The 22,574-nt window shown below is 46.7% G+C and overlaps 10 non-coding genes across 10 annotated transcripts; 6 read left to right on the top strand and 4 right to left on the bottom strand.

Annotated features, from left to right (window-relative positions):
• Nucleotides 1-3,500: 3,500 nt before the first annotated feature.
• Nucleotides 3,501-3,582, bottom strand: trnas-cga (transfer RNA serine (anticodon CGA)). Its single transcript has one exon. It is a non-coding gene; the product is annotated as a tRNA-Ser (tRNA).
• Nucleotides 3,583-6,016: 2,434 nt separating this feature from the next.
• On the bottom strand, nt 6,017-6,098 carry trnas-gcu (transfer RNA serine (anticodon GCU)). Its single transcript has one exon. It is a non-coding gene; the product is annotated as a tRNA-Ser (tRNA).
• An 8,838-nt stretch (nt 6,099-14,936) lies between these two features.
• Nucleotides 14,937-15,053, top strand: LOC138236706 (U5 spliceosomal RNA). Its single transcript, XR_011188776.1, has one exon. It is a non-coding gene; the product is annotated as a U5 spliceosomal RNA (small nuclear RNA).
• A 391-nt stretch (nt 15,054-15,444) lies between these two features.
• On the top strand, nt 15,445-15,561 carry LOC138236689 (U5 spliceosomal RNA). The gene has a single exon (XR_011188760.1). It is a non-coding gene; the product is annotated as a U5 spliceosomal RNA (small nuclear RNA).
• Nucleotides 15,562-15,952: 391 nt separating this feature from the next.
• LOC138236707 (U5 spliceosomal RNA) lies at nt 15,953-16,069 on the top strand. The gene has a single exon (XR_011188777.1). It is a non-coding gene; the product is annotated as a U5 spliceosomal RNA (small nuclear RNA).
• A 391-nt stretch (nt 16,070-16,460) lies between these two features.
• On the top strand, nt 16,461-16,579 carry LOC138236709 (U5 spliceosomal RNA). Its single transcript, XR_011188779.1, has one exon. It is a non-coding gene; the product is annotated as a U5 spliceosomal RNA (small nuclear RNA).
• Nucleotides 16,580-16,968: 389 nt separating this feature from the next.
• On the top strand, nt 16,969-17,085 carry LOC138236701 (U5 spliceosomal RNA). Its single transcript, XR_011188771.1, has one exon. It is a non-coding gene; the product is annotated as a U5 spliceosomal RNA (small nuclear RNA).
• Nucleotides 17,086-17,475: 390 nt separating this feature from the next.
• On the top strand, nt 17,476-17,590 carry LOC138236700 (U5 spliceosomal RNA). Its single transcript, XR_011188770.1, has one exon. It is a non-coding gene; the product is annotated as a U5 spliceosomal RNA (small nuclear RNA).
• A 759-nt stretch (nt 17,591-18,349) lies between these two features.
• On the bottom strand, nt 18,350-18,491 carry LOC138236668 (U4 spliceosomal RNA). The gene has a single exon (XR_011188741.1). It is a non-coding gene; the product is annotated as a U4 spliceosomal RNA (small nuclear RNA).
• Nucleotides 18,492-18,721: 230 nt separating this feature from the next.
• Nucleotides 18,722-18,838, bottom strand: LOC138236695 (U5 spliceosomal RNA). Its single transcript, XR_011188766.1, has one exon. It is a non-coding gene; the product is annotated as a U5 spliceosomal RNA (small nuclear RNA).
• Between the last annotated feature and the right edge of the window lie 3,736 nt (nt 18,839-22,574).

The following is a 22,574-nucleotide window of genomic DNA, read 5'->3' as shown; positions in this document are numbered from 1 at the left end:
GTTCCAAACTTAGTTTTAATTTGTTATTATGTTAAAAACAGGGTAATACATTTCTAATTGGACTATAAATAATGTCATATTGTCTGCTATAAAACTGATGTTTTCAACTCTATTGTAGAGATTCTAGAATCAACTAATAGAGAATTGAAATAAAAAAAGGGCATAAGAAAACATTACCAACAACGACCACAAGATGGAGATATTGTCTAGACATTACCAACAACGACCACAAGATGGAGATATTGTCCAAAAAGGCAAGAAGGGCAAAGCCGCGATAAGGTAAAATCATTTTTTGAAAGAGATTGCTGTCAGAATGCACAACTGAATCCCAAACAGAATCTCTAGTCAAATATGATCATTTGTGAAACAGGCAAATGAGTCTCTCAGGTGCCCATTGCTCATTTTCAGACACATTTATGCAATACTTTCACCATGCGTTGAGCAATAGGGATTAAAGATACCAGAGGTAAGGTTTAAAAGTGATTCTGAGGTGCAACACATCAGCAATACAGCTAGGCATCTGAAATGCGGGGTTTGAGAGCCCTTCAGGGAACACCGTACCCTAAAGGTACCAGAAGTCCAGTAGTATAAGCATTAAGTCACTGTCACCCCTGTTACAATGTGATTGCTACATATCTTCATTTCTTTGGTTTTTAAGGAGTAAGAGTGCAGGGGGTCTAAATCTGCGATCCAGTGTGTTGAAGTATTTCACAACATTACCTGTAGCCCGTATGGAAATAAATACTAATTCTGATTATTGCCCTGGGCATGTACCAATAAATCACTGAGCATATATATATATATCACTGTGTTGAAGCTAGAGACCTGTATGTAATATTATGGTGCTAAAATGTCATTTTCACATATATTAATGTAATAAATGATTGCTTATGCTTTATAAACAAATCTAATTAAAATAAATGATTAAGTTTTGTATTTATCTTGTACCATAGAACATGATTTTCTTTGTATTTCAAGCCCACAAAGTGTCCAAATGACGCACTACATGATATAAGGAAGATTATCACATGCATATCGGTATTATCTTTCTTATGAAAATGCATTCCTTTCATTACCTTTTACTTTTTAAAATGAACTCAAATTGTGTATAATGTAATAATTTAAGTAGAAGTGCTTCACTGCTCTATGCCGTCTGGAAATAAATCCTCAGACTACTTACTGCCCTGGGCATGTACCAATAAATTACAGGAGCACATCTATATATCACTGCGTTGAAGCAGGAGACACACAATCACTGCAAACACATCCTAAATACAGTGTTCTAGCACCTTTGACCTCATCCAGAACATATCATTTCTTGAAAGGGATTGCTGTCCGAATGCACATCTGAATCCCAAACAGAATCTCTAGTAAAATACGATCATTTGTGAAACAGGCAAATGACTGTCTCAGGGGCCCATTCCTCATTCTCAAGACACATGTATGCAGTACGTACACCATGCATTGAGCAATAGGGATTAAAGACACCACAGCTAAGGTTAGAAGTCATTCTGACTATATTCTAAAATATTGGACTCATATTCTTATGATGGCAGACATGATGCTGCGTTTAAAACCGGGGTTAATGGACATTATATGACTGTCAATTCTGTTTTGTTTTGGAGACTCTTGGCTGCCTATATGGTACACTGCAGCGTGAAGGAATTATTTTCCAAAACTGTGTCAGCTCAAAAGTTGTAAGAGAACCTCTCCAGCTGCTTTAACTCTCTTCATTTTTGTCATTTAATTGTCTGTCGGCCCTATGTGGCAGCGTTGCATGACAACCCCTCTCACCACGGAAAGGAACCTAACAGCTTTGGTAAGAGAGGAGAAAAGGACCTGGCCAGTAAGGGGCACGAACCCGTGACTTTGGCGTTATTAGCACCATGCTCTAACCAACTGAGCTAACCGGCCTCACAACAGTGGCTCTCTCTGTGCTGCAAAAAATCGAACTCAGGGAATTTCTTTTGCCCTCCTTTGAATAGAAAGCCATGTAATTCAGTGTACGGGCTTTCTCATGCAGTTTCATGGTTCTTGTAACCCAAATCCTACACTGGCCTGAAGTGCCCCCCATTTCACAGAATTTTTCAGCTGATTTAAAATGTACCTAAAGGAGAAGCATTATTGAAGACGATCAATTACCAAGAGCTTTTGTCAAAGGTTTTGGTGGTCATTTTTAATGACCACAGAGCGCTGTGACCTCGGTTTTACATCTCATCCAAAAGACAGCGCCCTTTTACAACACAGTGTCTCCGTCACTATGCTGGGGCATTGGGACCCGCACAGACCTCAGGGTGAGCGCCCCACCGCCGGCACCATTAACACCGCTTCCAGCTGGAAGCTTTGTTTTTCCCTGTAGCTCACCCTCATCCGGGTACTGACCTGGCTCACACCTGCTTAGCTTCAGTGGGTTTTCAGTTGCGAGTTGCAAGGGGATGCAAGTGATGGAGCAGCTCGCTGCAAAAGCCACTGCATTGGCCGGGAATCAAAGCCGAGCCTCCCGCGTGGCAGGCGAGAATTCTACCACTGAACCACCAACGCTCAGAACCCGGGCCTTCAAAAAAGACGCTTTTTTGGTGCTCTGTGCAAAAAGCGTCGACATCTGCTTCCAGCTGTAAAATGCCATTCGCGGACGCTGAAGAACTTATTTGCAAGGGAGCGGGTACAAGCAATTTGGCATTTTAAAACCACCAGGAACACCGAACAGGCGCGCTTCTTTGCTTGCGCCGAAACACAACGACAGGAGGTGGACAACGTAGTCGGCAGGATTCGAACCTCTTTCTGTCTATTATATACTAAATGTTCTCTTGTCTGTCTCTTGTTTGTATAGAACTGAATGTCCCTGACAATGTACTGTTAGTTTTAATTGAAGAACGGCATTTGTGTTCAAATATATCAGACAAGTTTACGTAACTGCTCATGCGACACTCAGTTGTAATTAGTCAAGAAATAAAGTCGAACAACAGCTGCGGGTTTGATTCTGAACGTATCAGATTGCAGCACCTTTTACTTCCATTGACAAATGATAGAGATTCGAAGAGAGATCCTTCAGACCAGCAAGCAAACCCACGGCTATTTCGGTTTTCTATCTAGGCAACGTTGGTGTCTGCAATAGCATACATGAAAGCGTGATGCAATTTCTGTGGCTAAATTTGTTGCACGTCATGCACAGTAAGAGTGTTTCTAACACCAAATAAAAAGTCAACAATTAGCGATCACGCCTTCTCCTCAGTTAACCCACTGAAACCCTTGCTGTTAACAGTTCTTTAATGCATGCTTTACGAGCACCTACATATTGTGTCGGTTCTTTCAGTTTTATTCATTAGGTTTTCAAAGGCATAAGTAGAACACCAGAGGTGCGAACGCAAGATGTGTGGTTATCTGAAGAACTCATTTCCATGGCAGCGGGGCCAAGCTATTTAGTGTTTTTATAGTACCAGGGAAGGAGAAGCGGCACTTCACCTTTGCCGCGCAGGCACAAGGAGACGTGCGGCAGACGCCGTAGTCGGCAAGATTTGAACCTGCATGGGGAGTCCCCAACGGATTTCGAGTCCATCGCCTTAACCACTCGGCCACGACTACAGCGAGTTCACCATCGCCGCATTCCTCCTTTAATCTAACACGGAGTGCGACGTGGCTGCGGAAACCTTTTCAAAGTCGCTCTCCGTTAAAAAAAAATAATACCTTTGACAAAATACGTGCCGGCAGACAGACACGCCTCAGAGGGTTTAAGGGTGGCTTCATGTCGGAATGATAAAGTCTCCCCGTCCGGACATGAAAATGCCACTTTGTTACACACAAAAAAAGAATCAACAACAGAGAAATGCCCACAAGCATTTGAAAAGCCGCACCACGTCGCACTTGAAATAGCTCTTACATTAGTGGTAGACACAGGAATCGCATTTTTATTTACGCTCTTACCAACGCGATGGAAAGCAAAACAAAGCAAAGCAGAGCAAAACAAAACGAACAAACGAAAACCCTGCACATAACGCCGTTACGTGCCCAAGTGGTATTGTACGTCATTCTAGCACTGCACCCCGGGGCGTACGGTACATGGGAACGAGCACACGCCACAAATCGTCTCGAATCACTCCCTACAGCTGTAAGGCGCCTTGAAGCGTGCACCCCCAACATTCTTCTTTGCGCATCTGTGAAAGGTAAACTCTTGAGCAAACTCTGAACCAGCTCTAAGGAAACTAATCCGATTAGACGTAACTTTGACTCATCTTTTTGCGCTCAGTGCTGGATTGCTCAAACTCCAGCTAGGGTTAGGGTTAGCATTACCACCCTACTTAGACACTTTGTTTACGCTCAGTGCTGGATTTTGGGAACTTCAGGACGAGTGGGAATTTTCTCCTATCTGTCCATTCTGTTTTGTTTTGGAGACTCTTGGCTGCCTATGTTGTACAGTGCAGCGTGAAGGAAACATTTTCCAAAACTGTGTCAGCTCAAGAGTTGTAAGAAAACCTCTCCAGCTGCTACAACTCTCTTCATTTTTGTCATTTAATGTGACACTCGATGTATAACTGGAGCCTCACATATGCAAATGGTGCGGCTCCAGTTCGACACCCAGTTCGACACCACTTTACAGTATATGACAAAAGCATGGCAAACTGTGCCGGACCAGCAGATAACTTCCGCTTATTTTGACCATATTAAACATTGGAAATCTTCCCACTTGCATTTGTGACACTTGATTTTGGCTCCACCTAAGAAACTCTTAAATCTTCTAACACTTTTCTCTTCTCCCGCAACACACTTGTCTGTCGGCACTATGTGGAAGCGTTGCATGACAACCCATCTCACCACGGAAAGGAACCTAACAGCTTTGGTAAGAGAGTAGAATTACCTGAAGAACTGCTTTCCATGGAAGCAGGACCAAGCGATGTAGCATTTTTATAGTACCAGGAAAGGAGAAGCGGCACTTCGCCTTTGCCACACAGGCACAAGGCGACGTGCAGCAGACGCCGTAGTCAGCAGGATTCGAACCTGAGCGGGGAGTCCTCAATGGATTTCAAGTCCATCGCCTTAACTACTCGGCCACAACTACAGTGAGCTCGCCGCCGCCGCATTCCTCCTCCGGAGTGCGAGGTGTCTGCGGAAACCTTTTTAAAGTCGCTCTCCGTTAAAAAAAAAATACCTTTCACAAGATACATGCCGGCAGACAGACACGCCTCAGAGGGTTTAAGGCTGGCTTCACGTTCAAATGATAAAGTCTCACCGTCCGGATGTCAAAATGCAACTTTGGCAGACAGAAAAAAAACATCAACAAACCACAAATGTGGACAAGGATTTTACAAGCTGCACCACACTGCACTTTCAAAAGCATTTACATTCGTGTTAGACGCAGGAATTGCCTTTGATTTGCGCGCTTACGAACGCCATACAAATAAAACAGGTCTACGGGTCTGAAACCTGCTCCACGGAAAACAGTTCTGTTGCGCTTTTGATCAAAGGGAGATTCTCTGTTCTTACTTTTTCATGACATAACACCCAAAGGGGCTTCTTTGGAGCTGGATTCCAACCAGCATCCTAAAGTTTCTTGGTCGTATCCTTTACAGTCCTCTGTTCGGTCGACATGGAACAGAAGGGGGCAGCTTTCCTCACACATACAGTGCAGTTCTGCATCAGACCTCTAACTCGTTTCCTTAGCTTGGATTTAAGCCACGAAGCAGGCTTCTACTGTATAAACGTCTAGAGGAATCACAAACTATTTGAGAGGCCATCATCCCAGGGGGAACTGACAAAGTCTATCCCTAAACACCTAGCGCAGTCTCTCGAGAGACTGTCAAAAATCGCTTTCTCCGTTTGTGCTGCAAGTAAGTGAAAATGCGGTCTCAACCCAGAGCCACTTGGCAGCAGCGGCACGTAAATACTGTTACTGCCACTGCTCGATACCGACGTTAGCCTACTATACCATGTTCAGCCACCGCTAGAAAATGTACAGCTCTAGTACTGGAGCAAACAGAAGGAGGGCCAACATCTAACAGGCACACGTGTCAGACATAGAGAGCGCCGAGGATGGGATTCGAACCCATGCGTGCAGAGCACAATGGATTAGCAGTCCATTGCCTTAACCACTCGGCCACCTCGTCAATGAAACTGGGCTGTCCAGACACGGGTTGGCACGCTCCAGATGATCTTTTTCTTTTTTTTCCCTCGTACTCGAGGGTCCTTTTCCTGTTCCACATGCGATTTCAACATTTTCCTTGGGAGATGTCAAGCCAGCAAGCCACTGCTGTGGTTCAGTGGCCAGTGTGGAGTTCAGTGGCCCTGTTGTACACAGAAAGCACATTGAGCTCCTTGGACATGAAAAGTTCCAGATAAAAGCCATTTGTCATCCTTTCTCTTGGTGTCGATGTTGCTATTGTATGTAAAGGTGGCAACTTGCTCAGCGAGCAGGCGGAGCACACACCGAATGCAGATGTGTCTGAGTGGTGTGTCCAAGTGGCTGCAAAAAAACAGTACTCCCGGGGCGCCGTGGCTTAGTTGGTTAAAGCGCCTGTCTAGTAAACAAGAAATCCTGGGTCCGAATCCCAGCGGTGCCTTTTTTTGTGCTGTGTTCTCGAACAGAACTGGTCATTATGGACAACCGCATACGCCTAGACTTAATTAAATGCAAGTATTCATTTCCTGTCTTGAACGACTTGTTTTTCTTAAAATGGATGCAACTTGCAAAACATGAAATACAAACCTCGCTAATCAGCGCTCGCGGCTGGCAAAAAAAAAAGAAGTCAGCAATGTTTTTTTTCTTTAACCTTAACCCTGCTAATGGAGAAGAGTTAAACGACCGAGTCTATGCAGCTTAAACGGTGCTCACGTCGGGTTCTTAGCTGAAAGGGTGATAAATCCCGCTCACCCCAGTCCTTAATCTTTTAAAAGGATACAAAATTGAACCTAGTCGCCACATCACATACATCCTGTTCAACGATAAAAAGGTGACATCTATCCTCGATCCAGAGTAAATCCCACGTTGAGGGCATATTTTTTTCCACTTTACCATGAGTCGGGCTCGGCTGCACAGAGGCGAGAGCAGAGCAATGAGGTCACGGGGACAGGAGAGCCACACGCTGGCGGTTTAAACACGCGGAAGAAAACTGAGGGATCCACAGTATGTGGACCCTCCGTGCGCCATCAGTCCGCACTCCGGACTCTGAATCCTGCCATCCGAGTTAAGATCTCGGCGGAACCTGAGGCGCAGTTCTTTCTTAAAACGTAATCTGGTGAGCATTTCTAGAATCGTACTTGTATAGATGCAGCCTTTAATGTGTTGCTAGGTTAAAATTGATGACTTCTTGAACTTCAGTAGGCAACTGCCCTCTTGATTTTGGATTTAATTTCTTTATTACAGGGGCGCTTTTATGAAGACCGAGTCATGTTCAGGTACTTTGCTTGATGGAGGAAGCATATTTCGGACTCTGTGATCTGCTCACCTGGAAAGGTCTGCTGTACTACTACAAGAGAGAAGTAGAGTCTGGAAGAATGGACAATTTTATGATGCTTTGGAAGATAATGTTTTTTTTTTTCTTTGAAATTGAAATGAATCAGAATATCAGTGCAAAAGACAAACTCTTGGTTTGGTTTAAAGAGATATGGTTTTAAAACAGACAAAATGTAGAAAACAGGTGTTTCTCACTTTTGGAAGAGAATGGACCGGGGGTAATATTTTACAAGTTATATAATAGTAAAATATTATATAATAGGGGTAATAGTCGCGAGGGGCTTCAGCTTTTTCGTGCTTAATATGGTGCGCTGTGGCCACGGCAGATATGGGATCTATAAAAGCCGAAAATTCTCCGATCATTGCCTGACACAGCTCCTCAAAGCTATTACAGACCTCAGGTCCTTGTCTAGACATCCACTCGTGGACCGCTCGGCTGGTAGTTTTCCTTACTAACATAGCCTTTTCCTGTTCGGACGCTTCGGGCATAAACTGCAAAGTATATCTCAGCTCATCAATGTAGGTCTCCACATTATTCCCTGACACTGTCGGGTCAAACCTTTCTACATCTTTGGCTAACTGCCTCAGGGAGTGGAGGTTAATTTTTACAGTTTCTCCGTGGGCAGGGAGACGGCCGTGATCAGGAGCAGGGGGTCTATGCCTGAATTGAATCGCCCTTGCGTCTCGCGCAGGACTCGGCGATCTCCCCCATGCCGATCCGACCACAGACCCTGGCCGGGAGAAATCTCCTGGGTGAGCGCTCCGGGCTGCTAGGTGGGCTGGCATGTAAGTGGGATCTAGCCTGTTTTGCTTCCAGTACGGCAGCATCTAACTCCTTTTGCCTTTCCTGGCTGAGCTCATTTAAACTCTCAATTTCTTTTTCTTTTTCTTTCAAGCTCGCTTCTAGGTCTCTCCTAGCTACCTCAGCCGCAGTTTCTCTAGCAGACAGGTCATCTAATTTACCTAAAACTTCCCTGAGTCTGTCTTCACTTTCCTCACTTTTCACTCTCTTTTCTCTGATTATATCCAACAACTCAACTTGCTCCGCCTTATATCTTTCTAGCTTTCCCTGAAGCGTTTGAAACTTTGTCAGCTCGGACAAAGACAGTTCCAGCTGTTTAGCTAGATTTAAGGCGAAACTAGATAGGACCTGAACTGCGTTCACAGACCCTCCTGTGTTAAGCTGGTTCGCTACCTTAGCTACTAAATCTACTTGCAGCTTCTCAATATCATCAAAGTTCAACTTTTCGATACCACTCCAGTAACCAGGATTGTCGTCGCTAGAAATAGTACTTATAAGCGACTCCACTTCAGACATTTTAGCAGCCATTGTCATTACGTCAGAGAAACTTTAAGAGTATTACTTTTTTTCCTTTTACCAAAATACAGTATGGAATCTAAACACCCGAGCAGATGGATTTCCAATCAGCACACGTTACACTAAACGCTAGAAAACAGGGGGATTTCTTTACGCAGTTATCAGCACACCCGGTATTCGCGTATAAAAGCCACGGTGCTGTGCTGAACTTGAACTCACAGCAACATCAGTTATTCTGTGCGATTGAGTCTCATTTCATTCTAAACTCGCCCACCCAGGGACGCCATTAAATGTAGTGGTTTGATGGGTTTACTGAGACACTTATTAATTGTAGCAGTAATCACGAGGTTGTTCGTTGGGGCTTTTAGAAAATCAATCGCCAGAACAACTAACAACGCACACACACGGGTTCAATACACGAGATACATTTATTAATATAAATTGTGCACCAAACATATACTAGTCTGCCTGGATACGAGCGGCAGACCTTACTGTGAGGGTTATCAATATACAAGATATATAATCTCGAAGAGATGCAAACACAAAGAGATACACAACAGAGAATATATGTCAATATATATCGTTCGGTTACCAAATCGCTAATCAGTGTTATTACCCATTATTACTCTAAACTCGGAAGTAAATACATTACTCATGAATTAAATTGATAACAACTTGTGTTGAGGTACAATTGAATTCTCGAGACGCAATGTAGAACATGGGGTTAACTTATCCACTGTGTATGGATTTGGAATTTCCCGGCACGAACACCAAACCAGCTGACAAGCTCTGTTGCAGCCTCTGTTCCAGCGGTTGTCCAATGGGCGTTGTGTCGGCGTCCTCTGGCTACCAGCCAACCAGTCAAGGTGCAGCTCGGAGTAGGACGGGCGGAGGAATCTGACTGCGGCGCGCAGGGCAGTCGTTGCTCCGAGGGGATCCACCAGCAGTCCGGCTGGCTAGTAGAAAGTCTCTATGCACAGAGTGTGACCGCGAGTCCTCACAAGTCACTCTTTTGCCTGGGAAGAAACTGGTTCGTTCCCGGTCCAGCGCTGCTTCTGAATAAGCTATTCAGGTTGTCGACGAGGGTCCAACTGTAGGCTGCCGTTGATCAAACGGAGCATTCACGTTAGTAGAATTCTGAGTACGTACGGGATGCTTGGCCTCGCGCTTAGAACAAAGTCCAAGTCCCTATGCAGACAACAGCAGTTGTCACGTGATTGTCTCTGAGGATGCGCGAAAATGGCCAAGGAGAGCCCCGATCTGAGCTTGCGCTCCCTTTTTGACCAAGACACAGATGTGTGCTGATTGGTTGAGAGTTTGGCGGGCATTGGAGACCCACGTGGTATTACCACGCCCTGCCAGTCCCTGATTGGTTGGTCAAGGTGAGATATAAGTCACTTACTCTTGACACTTAAGAATGCAGTCCAGATGTCCATTCAGCACTCCCTAGACAGATAGGCGCCAATGGATGACCATTGATCATGATAGCCAGGCTTAGCTAAGTGCATCCCTGTCTGGGAGCTGTTCCCTATCAAAAGAAAACAACTTAAATCAGTCTGCATGAATACTTTCTCTGTGGCTGCACCACAGAGATGGGGGGTGAGATGGGGCTTCATTTAGGACAGCATACCAACGCTTAATTCTGTCTTATTAACAAGCATTGCCGCTACACTTGTATCCCAACTTTTGCAACTCGCAACTGAAAACCCACTGAAGCTAAGCAGGTGTGAGCCAGGTCAGTACCAGGATGAGGGTGAGCTACAGGGAAAAACAAAGCTTCCAGCTGGAAGTGGTGTTAATGGGCGCTCACTCTGAGGTCTGTACGGGTCCCAATGTCCCAATATAGTGACGGAGAAGCTGTGTTGGAAAAAGGGCGCTGTCTTTTGGATGAGATGTAAAACCGAGGTCATAGTGCTCTGTGGTCATTAAAAATGACCACCAAAACCTTTGACAAAAGCTCTTGGTAATTGATGGTCTTCAATAATGCTTCTCCTTTAGGTACATTTTAAATCAGCTGAAAAATGCTGTGAAATGGGGGGGCACTTCAGGCCAGTGTAGGATTTGGGTTACAAGAACTATGAAACTGCACGAGAAAGCCCGTACACTGAATTACACGGCTTTCTATTCAAAGGACAAAAGAAATTCCCTGAGCTTGATTTTTTGCAGCACAGAGAGGACCACTGTTGTGAGGTCGGTTAGCTCAGTTGGTTAGATGGTGGTGCTAGTAACGCCAAGGTTGCGGGTTTGAGCCGCGTACGGGCCAGGTCCTTTTCTCCTCTCTTACCAAAGCTGTTAGGTTCCTTTCCGTGGTGAGATGGGTTGTCATGCAACGCTGCCACATAGCGCCGACAGACAAGAGTGTTGCGGGAGAAGAGAAATGTGTTTGAAGATTTAAGAGTGTCTTAGGTGCAGCCAAAATCAAGTGTCACAAATGCAAGTGGTTGGATTTCCATTGTTTAATATGGTAAAAATAAGCGGAAGTAATCTGCCGGTCCGGCACAGTCTGCCATGCTTTTGTCATTTACTGTAAAGTGGTATTGAACTGGGTGTCGAACTGGAGCCTCACCATTTGCATATGTGAGGCTCCAGTTATACATCGAGTGTCACATTAAATGACAAAAATGAAGAGAGTTAAAGCAGCTGGAGAGGTTTTCTTACAACTTTTGAGCTGACACAGTTTTGGAAAATGTTTCCTTCACGCTGCACTGTACAACATAGGCAGCCAAGAGTCTCCAAAACAAAACAGAATTGACAGATAGGAGAAAATTCCCACTCGTCCTGAAGTTCCCAAAATCAAGCACTGAGCGTAAACAAAGTGTCTAAGTAGCGTGGGAATGCTAACCCTAACCCTAGCGTAAAAAGATGAGTCAAAGTAACGTCTAATCGGATTAGTTTCCTTAGAGCTGGTTCAGAGTTTGCTGAAGAGTTTACCCAGTGGGCACTGATTCGTCAAATATACGTATATTCACGGCGAAAATACGGCTATACGTATATATACGTCGCCTCGACGTATAATCAAAGTCGAATTGCAACCGTAAAATCGACGACATTAATAAACGCATATATAACGTCGAAAACACATCTAACACAGTGCCTGAGGCTTTTTACTGTATGTATCGTGTGTGCCGCAACTAGGAGTATACGGCACTCTGCACAGTGTACGAAGTAAATTATTTTCGCAGTAATTAATTTACACGTGTATAATAAATATAGTAAATATAATAAATTAATTACTGCGAAAATTACTTCGTACACTGTGCAGAGTGCCGTATACTCCTAGGTAAGTTAGGTACATCTTTTTGCCCAAAACTGAAGGGGCGACATTCCTCCCTCCCCCCGTGATGCCAGGCCTGTCCCCATCCTATTCCATAATGTCATTATACTGTATATAATACCATACAACAGTGACCGATCCTTACTAACTGCATGCGTTAAAATTGCACATCAGCTCATAGCAGGGGGCACATAGCCGCGATGTATTATCAATGTTAAATTTCAACCATAATATCGACAACATTAATAAACGCATACGTTGAGAAAATATCGAACCCAGCATATTTTCCGGTTATATACCACAATGCATTGCTAGTATTCGTTGGTCACCATTTTGGACACGTTTTTCAAACGTAGAAGTATATCCGCAAATATCTCAGCAATCCTCTTTTGACGAGTAAGTATGAACAATAATAATACTATCTGAATACATACAGATCTTTCTTAATATTATTTTGATTAAAATAGTAAGTGAATAAGCAAAAAATGGCACATAAAATAGTGGAGCTTTTTAAACGTCTGTACTTACTGCGCCCCATAAGAAATCGTTTGTCCCCGTTCAAAAGAGGTTGTGCGATGTCCTGCAGCGTTCGCAAAGCAAACCTTTGACAGTTTGAAAAGAGGAATTTATTCTGCTTCCTGTGCGTGCAGTAGTTACAAAGTTGAACGTCTTTACACGATCTGCTGCAGTTTTCAGTGGGCGGGCGTTGTCAAATGGCTTGGAAAAACGCACTGTGTTTCGGCTCGGCAAACATCGTGAGCAGTGTCCTGCATGTTTTCTGTGTATAGCTGTCTTTTAACGCATACAGAATTCATTCGAAATGGGGAATGGTGTGAATGGGGAAGATGACACTAAATCGTTTTGCCGTTTCTCTATTCTTATTCTATGTTGTACTTTCAAACTTTGGGTACTCTTTAATTAGGACAGACTTTATTGCTCAACTTCTATGATGCAAGCCAAATTTTATACATTTATTTCAGCTTTGAGCTTAGTAAACCGTTCATTTTTTAGATTATACTAAAGAAGATATTAATCATCATTAATTTGGGAAGTAATATTATATAATTTTCTCCTAGCTGCGGTGCTGAAGTCCCGCCCTAAATCAGCAGAAAAAGAAATAAAGGAGCACGCAATGTGTTACTTGAAGAATGCATATGCAAGGCAGGGGGCCAGGAGATCTGGACACTGAAAATACTAGGTTTTTGGTTCTAACTGTTAGGACAATTACACAGGGTTTGCAAATAGTGGACAAAAATCGTCTTAACTTCCATTGTAATATTTTTTTTCTTGGAAATATAGAAGTTGTACATTTTAAAATGTATATTTGAATCAAAATGTGGTTTTGAGTTAGTGTGTTAATGTAATTAGTTTGTGTTTGCCGTTACTATACTGTATATTGCCATATTACCAGAATTTGTAGCTGAAGTTTAAGACTAGTTGTGTTTTTTATGATTATTGCCCATATGTTGATTGTTGATTGATTGTATACAATGTATAATTTGAAATACATATTTTTCAGGTGTGAATGTGTATTTTCAGAATAAATTTCTAAACCAAATCATTGGGTTGATTTACTAGTTTCTACACCTGTAAAACCTAACTTTGATGTATAATAGACCTCTACCCATATACGTATAATAGACCTCTAAAGTTATCCGTATAATAGACCTCTAACCATATACATATAATAGACCTCTAAAGTTATCCGTATAATAGACCTCTACCCATATACGTATAATAGACCTCTAAAGTTATCCGTATAATAGACCTCCAACCATATACGTAGAATAGTCCTCTAAAGTTATCCGGAACTCCTACCATATATGTATAATAGTCCTCTAAATTTATCCGTATAATAGAACTCCAACCATTTACGTATAATGAACATCTAATCATAGACGTATAATTGACGTATAACAATAGACGTATATTAGAATTTCATTCTAGACGAATTGCAGACCACATTTAGACGTCTAAGGTATGCGTTTAATAGACGTATATTATACGTCTTTTGCCCACTGGGTTACGTCTCAACAGAAACGCTCTTTAGCTCTTTCAGTGTTATGCAGAGAACAGCGTCTGTCGAGATCACTTTTGAGTCAGCGCGAAACGCCGTGTGCTGTCAGTTTGATTTCATATTGCTCGTAGCGGCGCCCGGCTTTTGTCTGTCAAACGTTAGGTTGCGCTTCTTCATGCTGCATCGACGGCATGAGTGGAGCTTTTTAAACGTCTGTACTTACTGCGCCCCATAAGAAATCGTTTGTCCCCGTTCAAAAGAGATTTTGCGATGTCCTGCAGCGTTCGCAAAGCAAACCTTTGACAGTTTGAAAAGAGGAATTTATTCTGCTTCCTGTGCGTGCAGTAGTTACAAAGTTAAACGTCTTTACACGATCTGCTGCAGTTTTCAGTGGGCGGGCTTTGTCAGATGGCTTGGAAAAACGCACTGTGTTTCGGCTCGGGAAACATCATGAGCAGTGTCCTGCATGTTTTCTGTGTATAGCTGTCTTTTGACGCATACAGAATTCATTCGAAATCATTGATTTCTCCAATTATCAAGGGTCCCTTAAAGGATGAGTCAAAGTAACGTCTAATCGGATTAGTTTCCTTAGAGCTGGTTCAGAGTTTGCTCAAGAGTTTACCTTTCACAGATGTGCAAAGAAGAATGTTGGGGGTGCACGCTTCAAGGTGCCTTACAGTGCGTTGTTTCCGACACAGTGTGGCCGGGTGTTTTCCGAGTTATCGCACGGATTGGGCACGCCCACAAGCCGAGAGCCGCAGGCGATGAGCCCGGGGCTGAACGGGCCCCACTGGCTAGTTTGTAAGGCCAGGTGCATTGCCAACCACGACCGGCAGCGCAGAGGCTTTGAAGGCGGTCTGGGCTCCTGCAGCTGTGCAGCCACGCACTCTGGTTTCTCTTCATCTCGTACAAATCTTTCGCCTTTTATTAAAGATATCCGTGGAGAGGAGCATGAATAAGTTCCATGCAATTTTTGTGCTTCCCTGCCTTCGGGTGGGGCGCAGCCTGGCTGGTCAAAGAGAGAAAACAAAAACGTTCGCAATCACTCTTGTTATGGCAATTGTGGCCGTCTGCTCCGCGAGTCCTCGGTCTCCGGCTGTCTGATTGGCGCTCTTTTCTTTGGGGGGCGGGAAGTGTCCGGCCGCAGGGGATCTTGGGACCTCGCTTTGCATAGCGGCTTCCCAGAGTGCGTCGTTTCCGGCACAGTGTGGCTGGGTGTTTTCCGACTTATCGCACGGATTGGGCACGGCCGCAAGCTGAGAGCCGCAGGCGATGAGCCCGGAGCTGAACGGGCCCCACTGGCTCGTTTGTAAGGCCAGGTGTATTGCCAACCATGACCGGCAGCGCAGAGGCTTTGAAGGCGGCCTGGGCTCCTGCAGCTGTGCAGCCACGCACTCTGGTTTCTCTTCATCTCGTACGAATCTTTCGCCTTTTACTAAAGATTTCCGTGGAGAGAAGCATGAATGAGTTCCACGCAATTTTTGTGCTTCCCTGCCTTCGGGTGGGGCGCAGCCTGGCTGGTCAAAGAGAGAAAACAAAAACGCTCGCAATCGGTCTTGTTATGGCGATTGTGGCAGTCTGCTCCGCGAGTCCTCGGTCTCCGGCCGTCTGATTGGCGCTCTTTTCTTTGGGGGGTGGGAAGTGTCCGGCCGCAGGGGATCTTGGGACCTCGCTTTGCATAGCGGCTTCCCAGAGTGCGTCGTTTCCGGCACAGTGTGGCCGGGTGTTTTCCGAGTTATCGCACGGATTGGGCACGCTCGCAAGCCGTGAGCCGCAGGCGATGAGCCCGGAGCTGAACGGGCCCCACTGGCTCGTTTGTAAGGCCAGGTGCATTGCAAACCACGACCGGCAGCGCAGAGGCTTTAAAGGCGGACTGGGCTCCTGCAGCTGTGCAGCCACGCACTCTGGTTTCTCTTCATTTCGTACAAATCTTTCGTCTTTTACTAAAGATTCCCGCGGAGAGAAGCATGAATGAGTTCCATGCAATATTTGTGCTTCTCTGCTTTCGGGTGGGGCGCAGCTGGGCTGGTCAAAGAGAGAAAACAAAAACGCTCGCAATCGGTCTTGTTATGGCGATTGTGGCCGTCTGCTCCGCGAGTCCTCGGTCTCCGGCCGTCTGATTGGCGCTCTTTTCTTTGGGGGGCGGGAAGTGTCCGGCCGCAGGGGATCTTGGGACCTCGCTTTGCATAGCGGCTTCCCAGAGTGCGTCGTTTCCGGCACAGTGTGGCCGGGTGTTTTCCGAGTTATCGCACGGATTGGGCACGCTCGCAAGCCGTGAGCCGCAGGCGATGAGCCCGGAGCTGAACGGGCCCCACTGGCTCGTTTGTAAGGCCAGGTGTATTGCCAACCACGACCGGCAGGGCAGAGGCCTTGAAGGCGGCCTGGGCTCCTGCAGCTGTGCAGCCACGCACTCTGGTTTCTCTTCATCTCGTACAAATCTTTCGCCATTTACTAAAAATTTCCATGGAGAGGAGCACGAATGAGTTCCCTGCAGTTTTTGTGCTTCCCTGCTTTCTGGTGGCGGGCAGCTGGGCTGGTCAAAGAGAGAAAACAAGCACGTTCGCAATCGCTCTTGTAATGGTGATTGTGGCCGTCTGCTCCGCGAGTCCTCGGTCTCCGGCCGTCTGATTGGCGCTCTTTTCTTTGGGGGGCGGGAAGTGTCCGGCCGCAGGGGATCTTGGGACCTCGCTTTTCATAGCGGCTTCCCAGAGTGCGTCGTTTCCGGCACAGTGTGGCTGGGTGTTTTCCGACTTATCGCACGGATTGGGCACGGCCGCAAGCTGAGAGCCGCAGGCGATGAGCCCGGAGCTGAACGGGCCCCACTGGCTAGTTTGTAAGGCCAGGTGCATTGCCAACCATGACCGGCAGCGCAGAGGCTTTGAAGGCGGCCTGGGCTCCTGCAGCTGTGCAGCCACGCACTCTGGTTTCTCTTCATCTCATACGAATCTTTCGCCTTTTACTAAAGATTTCCGTGGAGAGGCGCATGAATGAGTTCCATGCAATTTTTGTGCTTCTCTGCCTTCGGGTGGGGCGCAGCTGGGTTGGTCAAAGAGAGAAAACAAGCACGTTCGCAATCGCTCTTGTAATGGTGATTGTGGCCGTCTGCTCCGCGAGTCCTCGGTCTCCGGCCGTCTGATTGGCGCTCTTTTCTTTGGGGGGCGGGAAGTGTCCGGCCGCAGGGGATCTTGGGACCTTGCCTGCATAGCGGCTTCCCAGAGTGCGTCGTTTCCGGCACAGTGTGGCCGGGTGTTTTCCGAGTTATCGCACGGATTGGGCACGCTCGCAAACCGTGAGCCGCAGGCGATGAGCCCGGAGCTGAACGGGCCCCACTGGCTCGTTTGTAAGGCCAGGTGTATTGCCAACCACGACCGGCAGGGCAGAGGCCTTGAAGGCGGCCTGGGCTCCTGCAGCTGTGCAGCCATGCACTCTGGTTTCTTTTCATCTCGTACAACTCTTTCGCCTTTTACTAAAGATTTCCGTGGAGAGGAGCACAAATGAGTTCCCTGAAATTTTTGTGATTTCCTGCTTTCGGGTGGCGGGCAGCTGGGCTGGTCAAAGAGAGAAAACAAGCACGTTCGCAATCGCTCTTGTAATGGTGATTGTGGCCGTCTGCTCCGCGAGTCCTCGGTCTCCGGCCGTCTGATTGGCGCTCTTTTCTTTGGGGGGCGGGAAGTGTCCGGCCGCAGGGGATCTTGGGACCTCGCTTTGCATAGCGGCTTCCCAGAGTGCGTCGTTTCCGGCACAGTGTGGCCGGGTGTTTTCCGAGTTATCGCACGGATTGGGCACGCTCGCAAGCCGTGAGCCGCAGGCGATGAGCCCCGAGCTGAACGGGCCCCACTGGCTCGTTTGTAAGATCTGCGGCAGATCGTGTAAAGACGTTCAACTTTGTAACTACTGCACGCACAGGAAGCAGAATAAATTCCTCTTTCAAACTGTCAATGGTTTGCTTTGCGAACGCTGCAGGACATCGCACAATCTGTTTTGAACGGGGACAAACGATTTCTTATGAGGCGCAGTAAGTACAGACGTTTAAAAAGCTCCACTCATGCCGACGATGCAGCATGAAGAAGGGCAACCTAACGTTTGACAGACAAAAGCCGGGCACCGCTACGAGCAATATGAAATCAAACTGACAGCACACGGCGTTTCGCGCTGACTCAAAAGTGATCTCGACAGACGCTGTTCTCTGCATAACGCTGAAAGAGCTAAAGAGTGTTTCTGTTGAGACGTAACAAGCTTGTTTCTTTCTACCATGATGTTACCATGACAAAATCTGTCTTTAAACACCTTGCTCAGTCTCTGACGAGACTGTCAAGAATTGCTTTCGCCGATTGTATTGCAAACCGGCGGAAGCGGGGTATTGGGAAAAGTTTTCAACTAGCAATAATCGCGCATCGGCTAAACCTCACAGGCTACGATACTGCCACTGCGCAAAGCTGACGGTTGCCAGGCAACCGCGTGGATCCTATGGAAATCGTTATCAATCGTCTCATGGCATGTCGTTGCTGTAACGCTTCATATTTGCGGCCGGACACTTCCCGCCCCCCAAAGAAAAGAGCACCAATCAGACAGGCGGAGACCGAGGACTCGCAGAGCAGACGGCCACAGTCGCAGTAATAAGAGTGATTGTGAGCGGTTTTGTTTTCTCTCTTTGACCAGCCCAGCTGCGCCCCACCCGAAGGCAGGAAAGCACAAAAATTGTATGGAACTCATTCATGCTCCTCTTCATGGAAATCTTTAGTAAAAGGCAAAAGATTTGTACGAGATGAAGAGAAACCAGAGTGCGTGGCTGGACAGCTGCAGGAGCCCAGGCTGCCTTCAAGGCCTCTGCCCTGCCGGTCGTGGTTGGCAATGCACCTGGCCTTACAAACGAGCCAGTGGGGCCCGTTCAGCTCCGGGCTCATCGCCTGCGGCTCTCGGCTTACCTGGCAGGGGAGATACCTTGATCAGCCTGTAGTTGGAGTAGTTGGATTGTTTTCTTGTTTTGTGGAAGCAGTGTTTGTTTTGCAGTTTGAGATGGCAACCTTTGGGTCCCGCAAGAATGCTGTACGTTTTGAGCTTTTGGATGACCTCTTCATGGATCGTATGCAGTTCAGCAGAAAAGTGTTACAGAAGGAACTTGGCTTTGAACCTCGGCACTTGGATTTCATCTTTGCTCTCCCAGGTCAGAAAGCATTTGAGGTTGTATTTGGTACCTATCCTCTGTTTGAACAATGCGTGGATGTGTTTGAGGCAAAAAGAGGGAAAGTTCCTGCACTTGAGAAGATCAACTTGCAGCCTCTGACACAGAGAGAGAGGAAAACGGTGCATGTTGTTATGTTCTCGGAACTGGCAAAGACGGAGGACATTCACACCTGGCTTAAGCAGTACTGCACCGTCCACCATGGAACTGAGGTTAGAGATGTTGACGGTATAAAAACAGGAGCAAGGAAATTCGAGGTTCGCTTACTACCGGACAATGTAAATGGAGGCTTAAGGCACCTGCCCTCTACAATCCGGCTGGGCGCCTGCAATGGCTATGTTTTTTATGTGGGACAACCAAAGGTGTGTCGGCGCTGTGGTGCTGTGGGACACCTGGCATCTTCCTGCACTGTGAAATGCTGCAAGACCTGTGGCAAACAGGGACATTTAGCCTCTGACTGTTCAATGCTGCCAAAGTGCAATTTATGTGGCTCGGAAGGACACGTTTTTAAGAACTGCCCTCACGCCTACGCCAATAAACTCAAAATGAGAAAGGATGAGGCAGTGCTTGTTTCAGCCAAACCGGCCCGAAAAGCCAAAGCAAACAACAAGTCAAACAAAGAACCCTTGTTGGACAAAGAGTCTCAGCCTCCAGCCAGGATCAGTCCTGCTGTGGCTCCGGGGCCGGTGGAAGAGAAATCCACTACGCTCCCACAACCGCAGACTGCACCAGACAAGCACGAGGGTTTGAAAACCCCCGAGAACAGCGAGGACCCCTCCCCCATTCCTGCTCCTCAGAACGAGGGCCAGTGTGGGGCCCCCCGGTGGAGCGGGTCCAGCGACGATACCCAGGATTCAGCGGAGCTGCTTTTCTCAGACTCTGCAAGTGCTACAGATGCCCTCCTCTCCTCCATCCAGTCCATCACGGAGGATCTGCAACAGCTGGTGGGTGAGGGGGAAGAGGAGACTGGTGCATCGGCTGCACCCCTTTCCCCTCAGTGCTCCCAGGAGCTGGACTTGAGGAAAAGGAAAAATGACTCTGTTTTCTCCCCGAGCGAGGAGGAAGGAGAGAATGGCGATGGGGACAGCTGGAACCCCTCCACCCCTCCCTCTACCCCCTTCCTTGAAATGGACTCCGTGAATGCTTTTACTGCTGCCACCCTGATGAAGGCTCATTCAGAGGATGGCTGGCAGGAAATTGGTAAGAAGAAAAAGAAAAAGAAGAAGGTAACAGGTGAGACCGAAGAGAAATGTGTTTTGTAAAGACTGGTTCCACTTTCTTATGTAATATGGCTCTAAACATAATTTCTCTTAACACCAGAGGTATCAATGACAGAGTTAAATGCCAGTCTGTCTTTGATTACCTCCAGCAGAGAGAGGGAGATGTGTTGATGTTGCAGGAGTGTGCTTTAGCCTGTCAAGAGAGGTATAAAAGCTTTGAAGATAGGTGGGATAAAGGGCCTTCTGTTTGGTCAGGGGACAATAACAACAGAGCCTCTGGCGTGGCCATTCTTTTCAAAGGATGGGCTTTCAAATTGAAAAGTATTCAGAGGGTCATAGATGGCAGGTTGCTGTGTGTGGATGTGGAATGGGGGACCGTTAACCTGCGGCTAATCAATGTGTATTGTCCTACTGACGTGGGAGGAAGGGTGGAGCTACTCAAGGCACTCTCTCCCCTATTGTTAAGTAGCACAGACGTGATAGTGGGAGGGGATTTTAATTGTATCTTAGAGCACACAGACAGGCAGTCTAGCTCTCCGATAAAATTGGATTCCAGCTCACTGGCCCTGCAAAACTTAGTTCAAGACTTTAAACTCTCAGACACATATAGATGTATATATCCCACAACAGCAGGATATGCATGGTCAGGGAGGAATAGCAGCTCCAGAATTGACTATTGCTTTGTCTCAGAGAGAGTGAAAGTTGTTGGGGTCACTCTTCAGCCTGTCTTCTTCTCAGATCATCAGGCTTTAGGGTGTAGAGTGGAACTCCAGGGCGGGACTGTCTTTGGCCCAGGCCTCTGGAAACTCAACACAAAGCTGCTAGAGAACGAGGGGGTAGTATCCCGCTACAAGGAGAAACTATCACAGTGGCTGTCCTTGCAGTGTCTGTACGGGTCAGTAGGAGAGTGGTGGGAGGAGGTGAAGATGAGGACAAAGGCCTTTTTCATGGCTGAGGGAAGGAAGGCTGCTGCCAGACGGAGAGGAGTGCTAGCCAGGAAACAGAAGCAGCTGCAGCGTCTCTACACGATGCTGCACAGTGGCTTCGATGTGCTCGAGGATATCACCCTTTTAAAAAAGGACATCCGGAGCATAGCCGAAGAAAGTAGTCGAGGAGTGCTGTTAAGAGGCAGAGTGCAGTTCTTGGAAGAAAATGAGAAGTGTACTCGCTTCTTTTTCAGGAAAGTGGTAGGCTCCAAGTCTGTCATGGAAAGTGTAGTTGATGAGGAGGGACGAGAGAGAACAGAGCCGAGTGCTATCCTCTCCTACACCAAGGCCTTCTACTCAAGACTGTACAGCTCTACAGAGGTAAAGGATGAAGAAATTCATTTTTTTACCTCAAAGCTAGAAAACGTTTTGAGTGAAGAAGATAGGGAAGTACTTGAGAGGGATTTGACAGTAGAAGAGCTGAGACAGGCTATGGAGAGCTTACAGAAGGGGAAAACTCCAGGTGCTGACGGGCTCCCTAAAGAATTTTATTGCACCTTTTGGGATCTGCTTCAGGATCCGCTACTGGTCCTATTCGAGGAAAGATATAAGACAGAATTGCTGCCTGACTCCTTAAGAGAAGGCACTATCTCTCTCTTGTTTAAGAAAGGAGCAAAAAATGACATAAAGAACTGGAGACCCCTCAGCCTGTTAGGCGTGGACACTAAGATCCTGTCCAAAGCCCTTTTCCTGCACCTACAAAATGTAGTGGCCTCACTGGTAGGGAAAGAACAGACTTGTGGGATAGCAGGACGCCTGATGAGCGACAACCTGGCCTTGTTGAGGGATGTCTGTCTGTACTCTGAGGATCGCTCCCTCCCTCTTTGCATTTTAGGTGTAGACCTAGAAAAGGCCTTTGACCGCCTAAACCGGCAGTACTTAACATCGGGACTTGAGCACATGAAGTTTGGCCCCATCATGAGAAAGTGGATTAACCTGCTGTACACAGGTAGCAACAGCAGAGTCATGGTTAATGGCAATAGATCACGCCCCTTTGAAGTCTGTTCAGGGGCGAGGCAGGGCTGCCCATTATCCCCCTTGTTATGCGTTTTGGCTATGGAGCCCTTAGCCTGTGCCTTGCGCCAGGATCAGGCCATTAATGGGATACCAGTGCCTGGAAGTGGGGGAGGAGA

Source organism: Lepisosteus oculatus, unplaced genomic scaffold, assembly GCF_040954835.1.
Source record: "Lepisosteus oculatus isolate fLepOcu1 unplaced genomic scaffold, fLepOcu1.hap2 HAP2_SCAFFOLD_93, whole genome shotgun sequence".
NCBI lineage: Eukaryota > Metazoa > Chordata > Actinopteri > Semionotiformes > Lepisosteidae > Lepisosteus > Lepisosteus oculatus.
This window is presented reverse-complemented; position numbering and strand designations above follow the sequence as displayed.